An 11,267-nucleotide genomic window follows, 5' to 3' on the forward strand; every position below is an offset into this window, starting at 1 on the left:
TGCGGGCCGTGCCATCCCAAAGCTCATAACGGGCTTGGCCGAACGGGCCCCCATCGGCCCATGAGCTCGCAGGCCAAGTTAGGCCTACTTAGCAGGTTTACTTTATGTTTTAGAAAAAACGTCAACTATATATCACTTTCCCTGACACTTTATCGAGAAGGTCAACTCTATATCGCTTTTCCTTGACAGTTTATCCCTGACATTTTACAAAGAATGTCAATTAAAACCCTTTTATACCTGACACTTTATAAAATATCCTTAGGAAAACAAGTGCGATAATTCGCAGGTCTTCATTTCGCTCGAAATTTATCTAAATATTTTTCTCTACATTCAGCTCTTCTTCCTCTTGGTCACCACATTTTCCCTTCATTCTTCCAAAACCAAAAATATCAGAGTCCCTAGGGTTTTCCACTCTTTCTTCATTTCTTAGATTGGATACAAAAGTCCAAAGAGAAAAAAAATTGTGAATCACAAATCTTAGTGGGCTCATGCTCTACTAGTCGGGGCGGCAACAATTCAGGTGTATTTGTTATCTATCCAAAGTTATTAGTTCAGATGAATTTTTTTTTTTGCCCAACTCTGTTTCATCTTTCATTCTCTACACACTACTACAAAAAGGGCAAAAGATGACCAGAAAATAATGATGGTATAAATAAATACCGTCGTTGTGTTTAAAAAGACGACAGTACTAGAAAACCGCCGTGGATAAGTAACTTAAACACCTAAAAATTGAGATAAGCTTGGGTATTTCTAAAACACGACGCACCAAACTTAAAAGATGTCTTCTTATTAAACATGTTTTCTCCAGACGTAAACTCTTAACCTCGAAAACAACGACAGCAGGTATGAAGCAACCGACGTAGAAAGTAAAGACGACGTTTTACCAAAACTGCTGCCATGTTAGCTGCTAGTTAAACACGACCAACTATTCTTAACTAGTGTAGTATAATTTTAATGAAATCTACGTCGGTATATTCGTAATCAGCGTCGTATTAAAAAGTCATATACTACAACGGTAAAAATAAATTTATCGACGTATTAGGACCTCATGTACTACGACGGTATTTATAACATTATTGTCGATAGAGTAATAGAAAATCACGGCACTACTAGCGTAGATAATGATGTCTAAATGTAAAAATATCCAAAGGTATTAAGTTAGTACCCCATGATGGGTTGTTTGTACCTAACCACGCCGGTTTCTTCACTTATAGTAGCGTAGTATAATATTATTTTTTCACTTCGTTAATTGAAAAATACCGTTGTCTCTACATCCTTTATACGATTGTCCTTTTCTGATTACCATCATCAGAAATTTGTATTGCTTTTTAAGATTTATTTTTTGGATTTTGGTAGCCTATAAAGGTAGATCAACAAAATGACAATTATGGAGTAAAAAACTGATGGTTTATATAGAAAACTGTCGTATGCGATATAATTTTAGGCTTTTTTACTAAATGAAATCGTCAGAGAAATGCAAATGAGATCCCAAGAGATATGAAATCTTACCAGTGGGAGCTATGTTCCTCATCATAATCGAACCACCAACATGAGAAGGACAATATTTTGAAAGTTAATGATGTGTGTGTCATCAATATTTTGGACCTTTAGAGAGGTGAGAGAGATACACACACATCAACTTCCAAATTATTGCCTTCCACCCAAATCCGGAACTTCAGAGAGGTAGAGCCAAGGGCGTATGGGACTTGAGTTAGAGTTGCAACCCTAATAGAAAAGTAAAAGTGAAGAAAAGTACCAATTTATCTTTACATCCAGGGGTTTATTCATAAAGAGCGTCGGGGTTATTCCAACAAACCACGATGGTTTATTCATAAATAACGCCATATTAACCTCATACCACGTTGGCCAAAATACTCTTTTGTCATGTAAAATTGTAAATAACCACGGCGGTTTATTCAAAACAAGCGACGTATTAACTTAAAATACCACGTAAGCAAAAATACACTGTTGCTGTGTAAAATTGTAAATAATAATGGTGGTTTCAAAATACTAAAAGTTGTTTGAATTTATTATCAACCACGTCGATTTCTACAGGTATTGCGTCGTATTAACAAACATACTAGGGCGGTTTTTATAAACACCGTCGTGTTATGAAACTTTGAGATTCTATATATACTTTTTCGTCCCCTGACCTAAAATTTTACGTTCTCTCTAATCGATAAAAAATTCACTCTCCTCTCAGTTTTCCTTCCCAAAATGCGTCTCTGAATCTCGTCATCTTCCTCTCCTCCTCATCTTTGTCTCCATTTCTCCAAAGGCGTCGGAAGCAAACTTTCTTTGCATGCCAAAGGTTTTTTCTCACTTTTTTTTTTTTTGGTCAAAATCATTTTACTTTTTTTTTTGGTCAAAATAATTTCTTTGTTTGATACCATGAAAGAAAGTGTCTGGAAACAAACTCCGTTTTCAAAATAACGTCTTTCATTATTTTGAATAGTATTAGTAGTCTCTCACTCTCATGACATGTTAAGACTACGGTTTTGTTTTGTTTACGTCATTTTAATTATCACACCACGACGGTAATTAACTCCGTGCTATGGCAAATAGCACGATAGTAAAAATAGCATGACAGCAGTTAATTACCGTCGTGGTGTGAAAATTAAAACGACGTAAACAAGACAAAATCGTCGTCTTATTATGAGTAAAATACACAAACAATCGTGAGAGAGAGAGATCTGACCCTTTTTTTTGTTTTTTTGTTTTTGTTTTGTATTTACTCTTAATAAGACTACTGTTTTTTTTTTGTTTTTTTGTTTTTTGTTTATGTCGTTTAATTTATCACACCACGACGGTGGTCAACCACCGTCGCGCTAAAAGAAATAGAGCGACATCTGAAATATAATATTACGTCGTGTTTTTCAAATAACTGTCTTTTTTTCACTTGCAGGTTATATTTCTCTCTAAACATGGTTTCTAAATCTCAAAGTATGAAGGCTGAAGTTTCAAAAGCTCAAAGTAAAGATTTTGCAGTTTCAAAGGCTCAATCGAATGAAGACAAAGCAGTTCAAAGCAAAACCTCGAAGAAGATGAGATTTACTTCAACTACCGAGAAAAACCTTAATAGCTCAACGACAATTGATGAGGAGCCAAAGTCAACTTGTGGTATCAACAGCATGAGCCATGTTGTGAAGAGGAAAATCCAAAAGATTAGACCTGTAGTTGAGTACAATAAAAGGGGCAGACCACATGGCAAGACTGCTATTGAGATGTAATATTATCTATGTGTTTTGGCACGCACCAGAGTCCCTCTTGTGGATAAGAAATGGACTGAATTGCCCAAGGATATAAAGGAGCAGATTTGGGAAGCTGTTCAAATGGCTTATGTTGTTGGGCAAAGGGGCAAGAAGATGGTGTGCAAAGGGACAAGAAGATAGTGTTATCGTCTACCGCCAAAAAATGGAAGGATTTAAAGTCTACATTAATGACGCAATTTATCCATCCATTCACAAATGACAAGGACAAGTTAAAATAACCCCCTCATCTATATAAATTCATAGGGAAATCGGATTGGGATGCCTTTGTAGCTTCATTGTTATCCCCAGAATTTGTGGCTGTGCATACTAAACAGTCACAAAAAAGGGAAAAATGCGAGTACAACCATAGGTTGTCTTGAAAAGGGTATGTTGGTTTGGAGGACCAATTGGAAGAAACCATGCCCGGTGAAGAAATTGATTGTTCTCTATTATGGAGGAAGGCTAGAGAAGATAAATAGGGAAACATCCCTAATCCAAAGGTTGTAGAGAAAGCAAAATTAATTGTAAGCCTCACTCACTCTGTTTTAAATTTTCAAAATAGAGAATTTTAATTTCATTTAGACGTCGTTTGTTTCTCTAAACATCGTTACAAATGACACACAACGACGATTTTTATTTGCCGCCGTTTGAAAATCCGTAGTACATCCTCTTTTTCAAGAAATCGACGTCTGGACTGAATTACCACGACGGTTTATATGCAGGCTTTGGGCACGACATATCAAAAATTATAAAAACTGGGTTAAAGGTGTAAAGTACGACGGCCCAATAAAAAGAAAAAAAGAAAAACAGACGTCTAAAATAAAACCAATGTCGGGTTTTAAAAAAGCAAAAGACCGTAAACCAAAAAAACCGCCATATGAAACTGAAATCATGTCGGTTTGTTAAACATAAACCATTGTCTAAAGCATGAAATAAAGGCCGTTCATTTTCATTAACTGTCGTGACAAATGATCTGCACGTCGGCTAGTCTAAAACAACTGACATTTCAGAGAATACACACGTCAAGGAAGGTTAAACAAGCAAATTTTAAAAAACCAAGTCATCATGTATTAAAAACCAACGTGGTAAGCAATTACAACATCAAGCAGTTGGATCTCATGACGTAGCAAAAAATTAACACCTCCTTTATTTTAACGCCACTGACGTTGAATATAGAATACACGTCGGTTTTCTTACTGTCCTCGCCTTCAATATTATTTATAACGTCAGCCTTTGACAACAGCTGTCATGGGTACGATTTGTTATGTCGGTATTAAGTAATATTGTGTCATTTTAAATCTTTTAGACATTGGTTATTCAGAAAAGCGACTTCTAACTCTGTCAAATGGGCTTTTTTGTATAATTTAAATGACGATTCTCGCAAGAAACAAACGTGGAATAATGTTAATATGTCGTTGTTCTACTCTGAGACGTGGATAATCACATAAGCGATAGTTCTGCCAAATACAAGACGTGGTTAAGCAGTTTTACAGCGGTTACTTAGAGAAAACTGACATGTAATACTCTTTAAACTTCTGTTGGTTTGTGTGAGCATCGTCTTTTATAGTTTAGAAGTCGGTGTCTTTGTTTGTTTAACGTAGTATAAATTAACCACGATGGTTTCTAGGTTATCCAAGTCTTTTTTTCCTTCAATTACTGACATGGATAAATATCTGTACGCTGGTTCTTCTTTTGATCTTGACATGTAACAGTCTCTAGATGTCTCAGCTTTCATAAAACTGTCGTCTAATGCTGTCGAAGATTTCATTTTAGGCTAAATATATAGTAATTACACGTCGGTTCGAAATAGTTTTGGACGTTGAATGTGTTAACGACGTCGGTTATTATCCGTCGTTGTTTTATGTACAACATATGGCGGTTGATTTCACGACAGTTTGAAAACCTCCTTCTATTTTTGTAGTAGTGTAGGTACGAACTTATATACCTGTAGAACGGGAAGAGCAGCACAAATGCGAGGTAGAATGCGTAAGAACCTAAGTGATTTCTGGCCATTCAACACCTTGCAAATTCTGGAATGAGGACCGCCAAAAAACTTTATCCAGGAGGCCCCAAATGGCTTGGCATTACCATTGCCGCGACGTCGCTTTATGAAAACCAAAATGTCCATTCCATAGCAAATAGTAGCATGTGCTATCATCAAGGTTTGGTTCCCAATAGTAGCATGTGCTATCATCAAGGTTTGGTCCCAATAGTACCATGTGCTGTCACTGATGACGACGGGAACGTAGCAGCTCAAGGGATCAACAAACACAGCAAATGTAGATGATACTGTAAATATGATATCCCACTTTGGAAGGAATATTTTTGGCTGATGATGATCATATGGTGCGTTAACAACTTCCTCCACATTTGGCCATTTTGCTGCAGCACTACTTATACTTCTGTGTGCTCCATCTTCCTTGAGCTTGGAAGATTCCCCCTCTAAAATAATATTCCCATCTAGATTACTGAACAAGACACAACAAATTAACAAATGTATAATTGCGTCCAAGAGAAAGAAAAATTAAGTATATATGCACTTCTAACATGTATATATAAGTGATGAATATAATATACTTAATTTTAACATTCATGCATATTTTTCGTCATGTATGTATATGTTCTTCATTTTTACCTTTTGATTAGGTAGATTATATGTAAATTAATTCTGTGCATTATATAAATAAAAAATAAAGCGTTTTTAATTGTACAAAAAAAAAAAACTAAAGCATTTTTAATTTGTTTCTTTTATTTACCTTCAAAGGCAAAATAATCATAAAAACTAAGTAATGAATGAAAATTGGGTTTTTATTCAATAACTATAATAGGAGGGTTTTTCCCAGCATTTTGGTCGTTGACTTGGTCTATATTGAAAGGCTCATATAATTAATCAAGCAATACAATAGAATTTTCCTTACAAATATACATATATATTGTGCTTTTCTATTGAGGGATTCCTTAAATAATTTTATTTGAAGGAAATCCTCTAGGGTCCCTTACGAAAAAAAATTTAACAATCCAAACCATCTATTGTTCACACCTTCATGCAAATTGAAAATCATTAAGGCATCGAATTGAGACCAACAAAAGCAATGAACATGGTGCTTTAAGAAAGTATTTGAATTTCAATAATTTAATTAAGTGATCAAATGATATTGGATTCAAGTGATTTTTTGTAAAGATGATCTTATATGAATATCTACCAAAGAGTAGATGAATTGGATTAGTGAAAAGCGGGCTCTACAAGGGTGTCCCACAAATAAGATCTCTCTCTCTCTCTCTCTCTCTCTCTCTCTCTCTCTATATATATATATATATATATATATATACAGGAGTAAGGTATGTTGTCCGAGCAGAGCTCGCTCCTTTACAGAATAAATATTTTCTAGGTAGGGTACTGAAAAAGCATCCTAATATGAAGAATTCCCTCCGTAAGAGAGTGAGGCTCCCCTACAAGAGCCGAACGTTCCTTCAAGAATAGATGGGTATTAATATCAACTTTATATATATATATATATATATATATATCTATATATATAAAGCAAAAGGCAGAGAATGGTGAAACATTCAAAAATTCCGAATATGCCCTTTGTTAAACAAAAAAATAAAAGCACACAATTTTAATTAAAAGAGGGTGAAATAGTAAAACACCCCTAATTTAAAAAAGAACAAAAAGAAAAACAAAATAGAAAAAGCGAGTCGTGCTTTACAAACCTAAGTCGTGATGTGCTTCTCTCAAAGAAGAAAATCTGAAGAACGTGGAGAAAAATTGCACGGGTTCAGAACCCACGAAGCTGACGGTTTCCACAATTTTAGAAACCATCACCACCATGTTACCTATATTTTTCTTCGTCCACTTCATTGGCACCTTTTCTGCTTCAGAAATCGAAATCGAAATTGCGAGTAATCACCCAAGAGCACCCGGTGTAAAGACTGGCTAGACTCGAAAAACTTCCTTTCTCATTCCGCACCACACCTGTTATCCTGTAACTGAAGGTAAAGCATCCGTTTTTTTGTCTTAATGCATGTATATTTCTAATTTTGTTGGGTTCAATATAGTCTCCCCCAATTTTTGTTGCTTTTCTTATGATGTGTTTTTTGTTGGTGCTGGTATAACTAAAAATCCTTTGTGCTCAGATAAAGGAGGTAGGGTTCACACTCAGAAAGAGAGAATATTTAAATTCGTACAGGAGGGATAGTGTTCAAGTTATTTATCAGGTTATTATTTCAAATCCTATTTCTTTTTTGTCATCACACGTGCTCTTCCAAGTTTTAGATTGTTTGTTAGGATTGTATGAATTTGAGTGTTTGATTTTCGAAGTTTAATTTTCTCTATTTTGGCTAATTTTGTCTTGGTTTCTCTCTGTCTCTTTCATTCTTATTTGTGAATTTGTTAGGATTTCTGAATTTGGGTGTTTGATTTTCAAAGTTTAATATTCTCTATTTTGGCCAATTTTGTCTTGGTTTCTCTCTGTCTCTTTCATTCTCATTTGTGAATTTGTTAGGATTTCTGAATTTGGGTGTTTGATTTTCGAAGTTTAATCTTCTTTATTTTGGCTAATTTTATCTTGGTTTCTCTCTGTCTCTTTCTTTTTTATTTGTGAATTAATTTTGTTGGGTTCAATGATAATCAGCTAGCTGCATTTGACTTGGGGTAACAAATGCAAGAGTTACAGATGCACAATTATTAATACAAATGCAAGAGTTACATTATGTTCCTGATGCACAATTATTAATATAATATTGCTGTTCAAGAGAATCCAGCTTCTAATACGTTGGCAAGCCTGTAAACAACTGGATAAACCAACCTGTGAATGTAGTTATGTTTATGAATAGATTCTATAGCCATAACACTTTGGGCAATGTAAAATCTTGCAACAGTTTCAGTCAAAGTCTCTTCTCCAATAAGCAAAGTCATCATGTCACCACCAAGTAGATACTCCATGATTAGATACAAGTAGTCAGCATCTTGAAAGGAATAGTAGAGTTTCACAATGCAGTGACTAGCAACCTCTGCAAGCAAATCCCTTTTAGCTCTAACATGTTCAACCTACGTTGCAGATAGTATTTGGCCTGCTTAAGTTCTTTATGGTATCTGCATTTTGATTCTGTTTTGTGGCGTTTTCCTTTGTTTCTAAATTCCAGTTAATCACTCTGAATCTCAATGTTGTTGTTACTGATTAGCTGTGATTTTCCCCAAAAATATGTAGCTTAAGAGTCGATGAAGTAATTCCATGAAGTAATTTCATCAATATGCTTGCTCAATGTTGTTGTTCTTTGAATCTGTGTTTTGTTGTGATATTCGAATTTCTCATATATTAGACAATGTCTTCCTCTTTTTGATCTGTTTACTATCACTAATCTCTAATTTTTTTTAATCCTAATGGAATTTCTTTGATTATATATATATATATATATATGGGTTTAAATTAATTGTTCCTGATTTCATTAAATTTTACTGCAGTACTTGGACGAGAACAAGTCATTGATTCTGAAGATCGTTGAGAGCCAGAATACAGGGAAATTGAGTGAATGCGTAAAGTGAGCATTTACTTTTTCATTGACTGCTCTGCTTTGGACATCTTTTATTTTCACAGATTGCTATTTATAAGCAACGTATATCTGTTAGGCTATTTTTATTTATATGTTAACTTGCTTTCTAATTGATACTGCATGGTTGCAACTCATGGTTTGCTTGGAATTTGCTTGGAATTTGCTCAATGTTGTTGTTCTTTGAACCTGTTTTTTGTTGTGATATTTGAATTTCTCATATATTAGACCATGTCTTCCTCTTTTTGATCTGTTTACTATCACTAATCTCTAATTTTTTGATCACTAATCTCTAATTTTTTGATCATAATGGAATTTCTTTGATTATATATAGATGTTGTTTCGCTAGAGCACCAATGAAGAAAGCATTTAGATTTGATGTGTTTGATGTCAATGGTATGAATCTCTCTCTCTCTCTCTCTCATATTTTGGTTTGGGATTTTTGAATTCTTTTTTTGTGAATTAATTTTGCTGGGTTTAATGATATTATCAGCTAGCTGCATTTGACTTGGTGTAAATCACGTACTTGGTCTGCTTAAGTTCTTTATGGTATCTACAAAAAAAAACAAAAACAAAACAAAAACAAAAACAAAAACAAAAAAAAGAAAAGTTCTTTATGGTAATTTATAAAGTAAGAATTTTGATTCTGTTTTCTGGCGTTTTCCTTTGTTTCTCCAGCTAATAGATGTAGGGGTTTCCACACTGGCCATTGATTTGTGTTGGCTTTTTAGTGGGTAGTTGCCAAAACCTTGGATTTGGAACTCAGTGGTATTTGTTTCAACAATTGAACATATTTTTCATCTCTTGGTAGCATTTGTTTTTCTACTTTGTTGGTTAAGCCAACCCCATTGTAGTGCGTAGAAGGAGATTTACAGTTTCATATTGTGTCTTCTGGATATTGTTATCAAATTAACAAATTTCCTGATCTCTCGATCTCTGCTTTTGCTTACCTAAATTGCATTTGCTTCAAGTTGGAATGAATGAGGTATTTTGAGGCTATATAATTATGTGATTGTTGTGCTTCATTCTAATTACTGTTTATTTTTTTAGTATGAATCATAGTTAAGCAGTCGTCCAATTGCTATCAAAAGTGAAGGTGAGTATACGTGTTCCCAAATTATGCTAAAATTTGTCAATTACAAATTTAAAGGGGAGTGTTTAAACTTGGTCTCATCTCATGTTATTTATGTATGTATAGATTGACAATGAAAAAGTGAAAGATCATTTAGAGAGGAACGGGTGGCTCAAGTGATCTTGATCGTTGCATGTCTTCCTCCTATGTGCATATTATGTAAATATTTATGTCCAGAATCTAATCACGCGATGTTATGTAGAATGAAAATATTATATTACTTAAATTATTTGAGATTTTCCTATTAATGTTGGATTTGCTTTGGATAATATTAACGTGTTGGTCATTAATTGAATATATAAGAATCCCCCTAGCTCTTAAAGTTCATTAGACTAGCCTCTCTGCACGCGCTTCCGCGCGTGCGAGAGGCTTTTTTTTTAAATCACGCGCTACGCGCGACTTACATAGTTTGAGTAATATTTTTTCGCAATTGTATTTATATAGATGTCCGTTTCAATAGTTTCATCCAGAAAAATACGGGCGATAAAAGGAAAACTTTTAAGACGATCATGCATCAGACTCATGCGATTAAAATATGAAACTATTGAAACGGACACCTATATAAATACAATTGCGAAAAAATATTACTCAAACTATATAAGTTGCGCGTAGCGCGTGATTTAAAAAAAAGCCTCTCACACGCGCGGAAGCGCGTGCAGGGAGGCTAGTATATGTGAATACAAATGCCTCGGACAGTAAAACATTCAAAAATCCTTATTATGTCCTTGCATAACAGAAAAGCTAGGACATCATAATCTAATATAACAAGGGTAAAATAGTAAACATTAATTTTCTAAATTATTAAAATAAAAAATAAATTCCACCTAAATAATTATATGAAAACAGTCACCCCCCACTCAATCCACATTGCTCACTTTTCAGTTTTCTTTTCAACCTTTTTAATTTAATTTACTAAATTATAAAATAAATAAATAAAAAGGTCAATAGAGTGTATGCAAAGAGACTAATTTATCTTTAAAGATTATTATTCTTTTCGCACGGCACTTCCACTCCTGTGAGAGGCTTTTTTTAAAAAAATTTATTTTATTTTAGAATTAAAAAAGATAATGAGTAGTTGTTTCCATAAAAATAGGATCCATTATCTGCTTTTTATTTTAATATGAAAAAGTGTGAATTTACCATATTATCCTCATTTAAGTAATAATTTCAATTCTTAATGTTTGTATTAGCCAAGGTTATTTTTTGGCATTTTAAATGTTTTACCATTCTTTGTCTTTTGCTTTATATATATACTGTCTTGTCCAATCTAGGAAATTTTAATGCTTGTACATTATTATTATTACTATTATTATTGTATATTGCATAACCATTAC

The 11,267-nt window shown here is 33.9% G+C and overlaps 1 long non-coding RNA gene across 1 annotated transcript; it reads left to right on the forward strand.

Annotated features, from left to right (window-relative positions):
* The first annotated feature begins 6,970 nt into the window (after positions 1-6,970).
* On the forward strand, positions 6,971-10,223 carry LOC117612872. The gene is made up of 6 exons (XR_004583585.1): positions 6,971-7,247; positions 7,389-7,469; positions 8,716-8,792; positions 9,136-9,197; positions 9,852-9,897; positions 10,000-10,223. It is a non-coding gene; the product is annotated as an uncharacterized LOC117612872 (long non-coding RNA).
* Positions 10,224-11,267: the final 1,044 nt, after the last annotated feature.

Source organism: Prunus dulcis, unplaced genomic scaffold (assembly GCF_902201215.1).
Source record: "Prunus dulcis unplaced genomic scaffold, ALMONDv2, whole genome shotgun sequence".
NCBI classification, from domain to species: Eukaryota; Viridiplantae; Streptophyta; class Magnoliopsida; order Rosales; family Rosaceae; genus Prunus; species Prunus dulcis.